An 11,283-nucleotide genomic window follows, 5' to 3' on the forward strand; every position below is an offset into this window, starting at 1 on the left:
GTGGGGTTGAAAGAACAGAGAGATTGAAGTAACAGAAATTACTGTGAGAATAAAGAACAGGGTTTAGGTTTGAAAGAGTGAGGGAAAAGTTTGATCATATTGTGATCATATAAAACAATTTTCAGAATTTGTGAACATGGAAGGAGCATCTTTGTGGCAATGGCAAGATCAAGGATCTTGATAATACCTGATATCACTGAAAGAGCAAAGTATTTTTTCTTCAACATCCAGTTAAGGGTTGCTGTGAATGAAAATGGATTATTACTGTTTCCAGAGCTCAAGAGCACAAGAGAGGTAGCTTTTCCTTGGAGAATAGTGAGTACTAGAAGGGGAACAGCTGGCAGAGAAGTGACAATCTCTGGTGTAACTTGTTCCCAAGCAAAGAATAAAGAATATCAAAGATTGTAGTCAAGAGTTATGAGCTGCCACTGACACATGAGTTTCCCCATGCATATGCCTCCTTGAAAAGTTTCTATAACTTTGCCCCAGGCCTTCCCACAAACATTGTGTGCATTGGTTTATGGGTGGATTTATGATTTTTGTATTTGCTGTTATTGAATGTCACATGTGGATTAATCTTGATTTGGGCTTCTATTGAATAAAAGTTAGTATTTTTTTGTGCTTTTGCCTTACTTTGAAAGTAAACACTTTATGACTAAAAATTAATGATGTCATAGTGAGTGATTTCACATAAATGGGAAGTAGTAAAATTGTATCTACCCCTTTCCCCTTTATCAGGGTCACTACTAGTATTCTTAGAGAGAATTGTCAGTTATAGTTATGTATTGTGTACCCTGTTCTGGAAATTCTGACCTGTCAGGATGAGTTCAAGTTTGGGTGAATGAGTAGCCTTCAGATCATGAATTCAGGTCCATGCCATAAACAGGCTACATTTGACTATATTTATTTATTATAGGAGTATGCTTTTATTTTTAGGAGAACAGTAGTAGGGGGTAAGGGACAGTAGTGATAGAAAAAAAAAGAAAGAATAGAATGGGAAACAAAAGAAAGAAGAGCATATAAATGAAATATTAAAATGAACAAAAACAACACAAGGAAGGCATAGTTTGCTATCATTATGCTACATTTAATATGTGTTTCAAAACCATGCAATGGAATTTCAGAGTTTTATATATAATCCCCTCTTGCTATTCACTTTTAAATGTTCACTTTTGTTCATATTTGTTAAATTCAAAATAAAAAAAAGAAAAAAGATATAAATTAATGTATGTAAGACACTCTGTAATCCTTAAAGCACTATATAAACACTAGCTCTAATGATTATTATTGACTTTACACTATACCCCTCCTTCCCAATTAACTTTGGTGTCATAAGAGCTTTAATCTTTATGCATTTTCTTTAGAAACAGGGGAAATGATAGCTTACGTTTCCATAGTGCGTTACAGTTTTAAAGCACCAATCATTCCAATTGATTCTGAAGATAGAGGTCTAGCCTTGGAGTAAGGAAGATGGGTTCAAGGGTAAGCTTCCTTGGACACATACCAACTATGTGACCATAAACAAATCATAACCTCTAAATGGCTCCAAATAACTTTCTAGGACTATAAATTGCAGACTATTTGCTGCACTGTATCAGTAGAGGGAGTTTCTACAACAGGAAATATATAAATCAATGAAATCATAATTTCAGTCTATCCTCCAATTATAAAAAAAGTACATAACCACATTTTAGACTCACAGCAAGCATCTAAGAGAAATAGTAGATATGTTATTTTCATTTTCACAAAAAAACCAAACTGAGGCTCAGTTATAGAGACAAATGGAAAGTGGTAGCCTAAGAATTTGAATCTAATTCTTTTAATTTTAAGCATTAGAAGGGGAACAGCTGGCAGAGTAGTGACAATCTCTGGTGTAATTTGTTCCCAAGCAAAGAATAAAGGACATCAAAGACTGTAGTCAAGAGTTATGAGTTGCCACTGACACATAAGTTTCCCCATGCATATGCCTCCTTGAAAAGTTTCTATAACTTTGCCCCAGGCCTTCCCACAAATACTTCGGTGCATTGGTTTATGGGTGGATTAGTATGATTTTATGATTTTTGCATTTGCTGTTATTGAGTGTCACATCTAAATTAATCTTGATTTTAGCTTCTATTGAATATTTTAAGTTATGAGTTTTTCCCCTTATAACATGCTGGGAAAAATATGTACAGGATGGAGATGGTCAATAACATAGAAAAATGTATTGCTTATAAATGCATAGAAATCTTATCATATTATACTATGACTTCACTCTACCTGATTTTTTATTTGGACATCTCTGAAACTCCACAACCAGATGAATTATCTCTCAAAATAATATTCTTTTCCTGATAGATGACAGTGGTTTCAGAATTGATGAGAACAAATGCAAGAAAAATTCAGATGTCATGATAGGTAACGGAAATCACATATTTCCCACTAATGCAAAAAGCAGACTGATTACCTAATAGTTGAACCATTCCAACCTAATCTTTCAATAGAGTCCAAAATTCCATTTTTCACTAGAGAATTAAAAGGTGATGGTCTCAAATCACCAAAGATAACAGATCCAATTCCTGATTTTGAGGTAACTGATCAGCTCAATTATCCCAGAAGGCATTCTCCAGATCTTCAAAGATTCCCAAGTAAAAGTCATTTAAATTCAACTAAGAATACTACTAATGATAGATGTATCTCACTTTAAGATGGGATGTCAACTGTTATTAAATAAAGTTAGAGGATGGTACATATTATAAAAGGTTGAGAATCATTGCACTGAGTTGCCAAAAAAAAAAAAAAAAAAATTCAGATCATAGCCCTGTACTTGAGTTTCCTTCTGCATTAAGATGTGTTCATTATGTAGTGGAAATAAAGTATTCTGTTTATTACATTTTTAAATATATGTTTTTAGCAAACAGTATAAAGACAAAATGTGTACATGCAATAAAACTGTCTCAAAGAAACATTTTATCTACTCCTCTGATCTTAAATGAGTTCATCTGAATTATTCTGTGTTTTTTTTTTAAAGAAAAAAATTAACCTTAATTAAAAGTGGAGAAGAGAGGGGAGAAATCATAATTTATAGTTCTTCTTTGCTACAAATTCAGAAGTTAATGCTAGTGTTGGTTTCTGTGTCAAGGACAGGAATGTCAGTAAGTTCCAAACCAAACCAAACCAAACCAAACCATGCAAACCTAAATTGGAAATGCGTGCCTAAAGGATATACTATTTTTTTTCTAGAAATTAAATCCTTTATTCATAGCCACAAGATTTTAATCTTTGACTATGGATAAAAGCATCAGAAAAAGTAATATAGCAATATTAAAAAATCATTTTAATAGTCTATTTGTATATCATACTGCAAAAATCTTAGAAGAATTCAGATAAACTGTGCTAATTCATTTCTAAATTTAGGCCACTATAGCAGTACTTATGGGCATATCATCCAACCCTGGAATTCAATCCAACCTCCATTCATTTTTTCTTTTTATAAAAGTCATATTGGGGGAAAAGTGCCCTTAAAATTCAATTTTGACCCTTTCCTATCTATAGGTTAAAAATAAAAAAGACAAGTAATTAGCCATGAAAAGCAGCTCAATGGCCCCTAAAGAACCATTGAAAGCCAAATTAATAAGGAAGAAAAGAAATCTAAAGGCACAATCATCTTCACATTTTCTCTTGGGACCCTATTAACTTACAGTGAGCCTCAGTCATTTCTCTAGGCCAAGTAAATGCAGTTTTTTTATTAAGAATGAAAAGGTTAGAAGAGATTTTGAGGCAAATTTTATTAAAAGGATGACTCCTAGGAAAATAATAGCATTACAATAAGTGCTTCAAAAGGGAGCTAACAACTTTTTAAACCCTCAAAACCAAATAAATGTCTCAGCTCAAGCTCTACATCTAACAGAGGACACTCTCTCACTTCCATTCAGAGTAAGTTATCTACCAATATTTACAATTAATTAATGTCTTTTTAAAAATGAATATTACTCATGACTAAGAAACTCAGTATATACAGACTGAGCAATATGGTCAGTCTGTGCTGTGGAGATACCTAGAGAAATTAAATAACTATATGGAAATTCATGGTTCCTTGCGACATTGGGGTCCATTTCTTGAATTTGAGATTGAGAGACTAAACAAAAATTAGTAGAAATCTCCAAGTGAGCAATTATATTTTATACTTTCGCCAGGAATCACTCCACCATCCCACACATTATTGTTCTCTGTCTCTCTCAGACTTACCTCGGCTTTAGGAAGCACTTTGAATGCAGGCATCTTAGGAAGAAGTCTCTTTCTCTGGATCTGAAGAGTCAAAAGGGGAGTGGGTGTGTAAATAGTTCCAGGAATTTTTTAAAGACCACGATAGCGGATCACAGGCGGGCATGAGGTTAAAACCTTTGCTTCTGTCCCTGCTTTTGTAACTCGAATCCTCTGAGTGAACCAGTCTCAAAACTAGTAGGAGTCAGTTGGACTGACTTTGCTTCTGGATGGCCGGGAGCCGAGCTTTTCCAGGGGAGGAGTCATAAAAGCTCTTCCAAGTACCTCCCAGCACAGCACGCTCTCCACCTCCTTTTCTCACGGGGTAAGATCTCTTCTGATTTCCTTTCCATTTTACTTACTGTTTTATTTACCTCCCCAAGCTCCCTCCCACTTTCATTTCTCTTTCTATTCATCTTTCAGTCTAAACTCCTTTCTTCCCCTAGTCCTTTATGCCAGATTCGCTTATTTTTTCACGTCTTCCAATTCTCATTCTGTCTCTTTGCCTCTGACTGTATCTCTGTCTCTCTCTGTGTCTCTCTGTCTCTCTCATTCTCTCTCTCCCTTTTCTCTTCCTTCCTTTTCCCCTACTTTCTTCCTCTTTCCCTCTCTCTCTTTTTTCCTTCCTTCTTTCTTCATCCATTCCTCCCTTCCTATCTCTCTCTCCTTCCATCCCTCCCTCTTCCCTCTCTTCCTTTTTTACTCTTCCTTCTCCTTCCTTCCCTTTCTTTTTTCCTCCTTCCTTTCCTTTCTCTCTCCCTCTTTCTCTCCCTCCTTCTTTTCCTCCTTCCCTCCCTCTCTGTCTCTTTGTTTCTCTGTCTATTTTCCAAACTCTCTTCCACACAAACCCTCCTTCACTCTTTTTCAATCTTCCTTTTTCCCTCCCTCCCTCCCCCCCCCCCCTCTCTCTCTCTCTCTCTCTCCCTCCCCTATCCATTTCTATGTACTGAACTTTCTTTTATACCTTTCTCCCCAGTGCCAGTTGTACATTTGTATCCAATTTGTTCACTTCTCCCTAGTGCTTCCTCCAAAACTTCCAAACTCTTCTTTTTGCCTCAAGAACTTGCTTTGTCAATCTGAATTGCCTGCTTTCCCTTTGTAACCTGGTTCAAATGTTTATTGCCAGTTATGGTTTCAAAAAGATGCTAGAAATTTTCTAGTTACTAGGAGTGCTTGGTCAAGGCATATGTACAGAGTTGGAGGTGGGAGGAGGAAGTGGAGAGCAGATTTTTGGATTGATCAAATCAGAGATCACATTAATTATTATTATTTTTACACTAGCTAGTTCTGTCTGGATGGGGATTGTTCTTGTATAAAAACCCTTAGGGGAAAAAATAACAAAGACATGCTGACTCTGCTTTTCTGCAGAACTCTGGAACATTTTTATTCAAAATTCAATAGATTAGCAGGATGAATACAGAGAGGTTTGGAGAGACTTACATGAACTGATGCTGAGCGAAATGAGCAGAACCAGGAAATCACTATACACTTCAACAACGATACTGTATGAAGATATATTCTGATGGAAGTGGATATCTTCAACATAAAGAAGATCCAACTCACTTCCAGCTGATCAATGATGGACAGAAATAACTACACACAGAGAAGGAACACTGGGAATTGAATGTAAACTGTTAGCAATACTGTCTATCTACCCCGGTTACTTATACCTTTGGAATCCAATTCTTAACGTGCAACAAGAAAATTGGATTTACACACATATATTGTATCTAGGTTATACTGTAACATATTTAATATGTATGGGATTGCCTGCCATCTAGGGGAAGGTGTAGAAGGAGGGAGGGGAAAATCTGGAAAAATAAATACAAGGGATAATGTTATAAAAAATTACTCATGCATATGTACTGTCAAAAACAATTTTTATAATTATAAAATTAATTTTAAAAATATAAAAAAAATTCAATGGATTGTTAGAGGGCATTTTTTCAAAATATTTTTCTTATATAGGAGGTTTTATACTTTATTACTGTGAAAAAAACAATCTTTTCTTCCCTTAAGTTAGTGGACCCTCTACCTTCACTTATCCATGGAAATTCAAAATCACAGAGACTCCTTTTTCACAATATCTAGACTTTCTCTGATAACAAAATAAGATAAAGTTATTCTTTTAAAATTCATACAACAAATATTTATTAGATGCTAGAAATATGCTGGATACTTAGAAGGCTGCATTATCTTCCTAAATCCTGAGTCACTCTCCATTTTAATTCAGTCTTTATTTTAACAAAGCAATTTTCTTATAATATATAAATAAAAGAGCTCTAGAGGTTCCCTATAGCCTCCAGAATCAAATTATAAACCCCTCTTTTTGGGAGTTAAAGTTCTTAAAAATCTGGATCCTTTCTACTGTAATTTACATAGACTTAGGGTACTTAATTAAACTCCCACCCACATGGTGATTAGTTTAGGGCCACAGTTTAGGTATCTTCTAAAGCCCCCACTCTGGAATTTCCCTTATCAATTAACCAAAGAACTCTACTTACCTTTTACAATGGGATATTGATGAAAAAGATATAGCAATAATCAAAATACCCAAAAATCCTCCAAATTCTCTCTTCTAGCATCTCAATTTTTGTGAAGGTTAGATTCCAGTTTAAGGTCACTGTTAAGAAACGTTCTTACTGAGTTCACTTTCTGGTGCAACAAAACCAATGGACAAGATACTCCCTTACAAAAAAACATGGTATCTTACCTGCTAAGTAAATCACTGCTGGGATGAATGAAGCAGGTCACTCCTTAGGATTGGGTCCTTCATGGTCTCAGCCATTGAACCTCTATAATTCTTCTGACCTTTTGTTTTGCAATTTTCTTTATTAAAAAAAGAAAGAAAATATAATCAGGAGCAGTATAATCCCATATATAGGATTATCTAAGCAGCTATGCACTCACTGGACCCCCAACTTCCTATCTAGAAGTTAGGGAGTTATTTTAACATCTTGTGATCAACAGAAAAGAAAGGGAAAGTGCCCTCTCTCTCTTTTTCTTAAGAAAAAATAAGTATTTATCATTGTTGTTGTTCAATTGTGCCTGAGACTTTGTAACTCCATTTGGGGTTTTCTTGGCAAAGATACTGGAGTAGTTTGCTGTTTACTCAGTACAGATAAATAAACTGAGGTAAACAGAGTTAAGTGACTTACTCAGGATCACATAGTTTGTAAATGTCTGAATTTGGACTAGCTTTTCTTACTAAGTCTAATAGTCTATCCATTGTGCCAGCTGCCTTAAAAAACAAATCCATAAATTTTTCCTGGCATTCCTCTCTTTTCATCCCCTACTCCCACATAGACCCTCCATATGACAAATAATATTTTTAAAGAGAAAAACTAAATGGCACTAATCAATACATTGAACAATTATTTCTATTACGTACAAGGTACCAAACTTGTTGACTGTCCCATATTTGGAGAGGAATGGAATGTATCCCCAGAATTTAGTAGAGTGTCTCATAAATGCCAAGCACTTAAAAATGTATGTTAAATTCTTCCTCATTTTCTTTTCTTTCTTTAAAATTCTATTCAGGCATTATCTTCTGCCTGAAGTCTTCCCTGATACACCGAATTACTAGTTCCTTCTCTCTGAAAGTACTTTGCATTTACTTGCTTTTTAACTATATGTAAAATCAGCTTCTAGTATAATGCCTGTATATAGTAGGCACTTACTCACTAATTGATTTTTTACCTAAAGTATTTCTTTTTTCCCACCCTTTTCCCACTCTCTTAAGATCACCAAAACATAACAAAACCACATACAAGCTTTCTGTGTGTCTCTCTTTATGACCTTTGAAATCATTATGATTAAAAAGGGGAACTTTTACTTATTCTCCCTATTTGATTGTAATCATTATTTAACCCTTTATAATTATTCAAATATATTTACCTTTTTAGTTTTATCTTAACTTCTGTGTTTATATTTAATAATTTCCACTCTGCTTGTTGTTCATTAGAGATGCTTAGAAGTCCCTTGTTTCATTAAAGATAGACTTTCCTCACTCAGGATTATATTCAGTCTTTCAGGATAAAATATTATTGGTTGTAAGCCTTTATCTTTTGACCTTTGAAATGCCATATGTTATGTTTATTTGGGGGAGCATATTTGAGGAAAATACTTTAGGATGAATCCCTTTATTTTTCCTTCGTTAGTTTTTTATTTGCATTTTTCATTTTTGTTGGTTAATTGTATTTTTTTTTTTACTTTTCACCAAGTTATCTATGTCTGTTTTTTATGTTTTCTAAATTTAAAAATTTTTATCAATTCAATTTTTTATTTTAAATTTTATTTCTCCTTTGATTATCAGGATTTCCATTTTTATATATTATGAAGGTTTTTTATTGTTTATTGACTTTTCTAGTATTTTAGTTGCATGACTAATTAATCTATCCTTTCTCTATTTTTTTCTTAAAAAGTGTTTAGAGAGAGAAAATTTCCCCTAACTACTTTGCCAGTTTCTCAAAAGATTTTATGTCTCCTAATTGTCTCATTACTATATTTGAATGAAATTAGCTATTTTTCAATTGCTTTTCAATAGTATTTTAGTTTTTTACCAATTACATGTCAAGACAATTTTAGCATTCATTTTAATAATAGTTTTTTTTAATTTTCAAAATATATGCAGATAGTTTTTTAACATTCACTTTTGCAAAATGTTGTGTTCTAAATTCTTATCCCTCCCTTCCCCCCACTCCCTCTTCTAAACAGCAAATACTTCAATATATGTTAAACATGTACAATTCTTCTAAACACATTTCCACAATTATCATGCTGCACAAGAAAAATCAAATCAAAAAGGAAAAAATGAAAAAGAAAACAAAAGGCAAGCAAACAATAACTAAAAGGTGAAAATACTATTCTGTGATCCACATTCAGTCCCCATAGTCTTCTTTCTGGATACAGAAAGATGGCTCTCTCCATCACAAATCTATTGAAATTGCTCTCAATCATCTCATGGTTGAAAAGAGCCACGTCCATCAGAATTAATCTTGTATATTTTTGTTGTTGCTGGGTACAATGTTTTTTTGCTTCTATTCACTTCACTTGGCATCAGTTCATGCAGTTCTCCAGCCCTTTCTGAAATCATCCTGCTGATTATTTCTTATATCACAATAATATTCCATAACATTCATATACCATAACTTATTCAGCCATTCCCCAACTGATGGGCATCCATTTAGTTTCTAGTTTCTTGCCACTACAAAAAGGGCTGCTACAAATATTTTTACACATGTGGGTCTTTTCCCCTTTTTATGATTTCTTTGGGACATAGACCCAGTAGAGACACTGCTGGATCAAAAGGTATGCACAGTTTGATAGCCCTTTGCGCATAGTTCCAAATGCTTCTTCAGAATGATTAGATCAGTTACAACTTCAACTTTAAATTAGTGAACCAATTTTCCCATAACCTCTCCAACATCTATTACTTTCCTTTTTGTCATAGTAACCAATCTGATAGGTATGAGTGATACTTCAGAATTGTTTTAATTAGCATTTTTCTAATAAAAAATTGATTTAGAATACTTCTTCATATGCCTATAGATAGTTTTTATTTTTTCATCTGAAAACTGCCAATTCATATCCTTTAATCATTTGTTAATTGAGGAATGGCTTGTATTCTTATAAATTTGAATTAGTTCTCTATATATCTGAGAAATGAAATCTTTATCAGAGACAAGTATTGGAAAGATTGTCAGCATTCTGCTTTCCTTCTAATCTTGGTTAAGTTGGTTCTGTTTGTGCAAAAGCTTTTTAATGAAATACAACCAAAATTATCTATTTTGCATTTCATAATGGCCTCTATTTCTTTTTTGGTCATTAATTTGTAACTCACTTAACTTCTTCAAGAGTTTGGATGCTATATCACTTGGTGCATATATATATATATATGTATGTGTGTGTGTGTGTGTGTATGTACATATATATATATATATATGTATAATTTCATTGTCTGTGGTATGCTTTAGCAAGATGTGGTTTCCTTTCTCATCTCTTAATTAGGTCTATTATTGCTTTTGCTTTGTCTGAGATCAGTATTATCTACCCATGCTTTTTTTTTTTTTTTAACTTCAGCTGAAGCATAAGAATTTATGCTCCAGACCATTGTTACTATGTGTATCTCTCTGCTTAAGTGTGTTTCTTGTAAATAACATATTTACAAAATTTACAGATTTACAAGATTCTGGGTTTGATTCATTCTGTTGATTCTGTTTTGTGGGAGAGTTCATCCCATTCTCATTCACAGTTATAATTACTATGTGTTTTCCTCTATCCTATGTTTCTCCTATTGCCCCTCGCTGTTTTTACCTTTTCCCTCACCCACAGTATTTTGCTTCTGTCTACTCCCTTTTCCAGTTTGCTCCGTTTTTTGTCAGTCTCTTAAGCTCCTTTTACTTAACCTCCTCTCCTATTTTCTAATTGGGTAGGATAGATTTCTATATTCAACTGATTGAATATATTATTCCCTCTTTGAGATAGTACTAATGAGAGAAAGATTTAATTGATAATTAAATTGATCTTCTACCCCTCCCATCTCTCCTTTCCCTGTAACATGTTTTTTGGATCTCATCATATAAAATAATTTTCCTCATTCTACCTTTCCCTTCCTTCTGCCCCTATATTTTCATATTTTTCATCATTTAATTATTTGTCTGTTATTCTCTCAAATTCACCTTATATATATATTCTCTGTCTATAGCTATACTATTAATAGTACAATTTTAAAGAATCACAAGTAGGGATATAAATGGTTCAGCTTCACTGAATCCATTATGTTTTCTTTTCTTTTTTTTTTAAAGTTTGGATCTTGATATTAGTGATAATTTTTTTGGGGGGGATTTAATTCTGATCTCCTTATGAAAGCTTGAAATCCTTCTATTTCATTGAATGACCATTTTTTCCCCTTGAAGTGTTATGCTTAATCAGGCAGATGATTTTTCAATTTTCATGATTTTTCAAATCATTTCATTTCATCAATTTTGTAAGGCTGTTTGGAGGTAAATTTGGGAGAGTTTTGATGATTTACGCTTACTG

The 11,283-nt window shown here is 33.6% G+C and overlaps 1 protein-coding gene across 2 annotated transcripts in view; it reads right to left on the minus strand.

The window, feature by feature from the left end:
* Window positions 1-4,470, minus strand: part of S1PR3 (sphingosine-1-phosphate receptor 3) — a 31,352-nt gene extending 26,882 nt beyond the window's left edge. Inside the window, exon 1 of one of the 2 annotated variants that reach the window (XM_074281482.1) lies at window positions 4,228-4,470. The gene's annotated coding sequence lies outside the window, so the exon portion shown is untranslated. The remainder of the gene's footprint in view (window positions 1-4,227) is intronic. The other variant, XM_074281483.1, reaches the window with a different exon arrangement.
* Between the last annotated feature and the right edge of the window lie 6,813 nt (window positions 4,471-11,283).

This window comes from Sminthopsis crassicaudata, chromosome 1 (genome assembly GCF_048593235.1).
Source record: "Sminthopsis crassicaudata isolate SCR6 chromosome 1, ASM4859323v1, whole genome shotgun sequence".
NCBI classification, from domain to species: domain Eukaryota; kingdom Metazoa; phylum Chordata; class Mammalia; order Dasyuromorphia; family Dasyuridae; genus Sminthopsis; species Sminthopsis crassicaudata.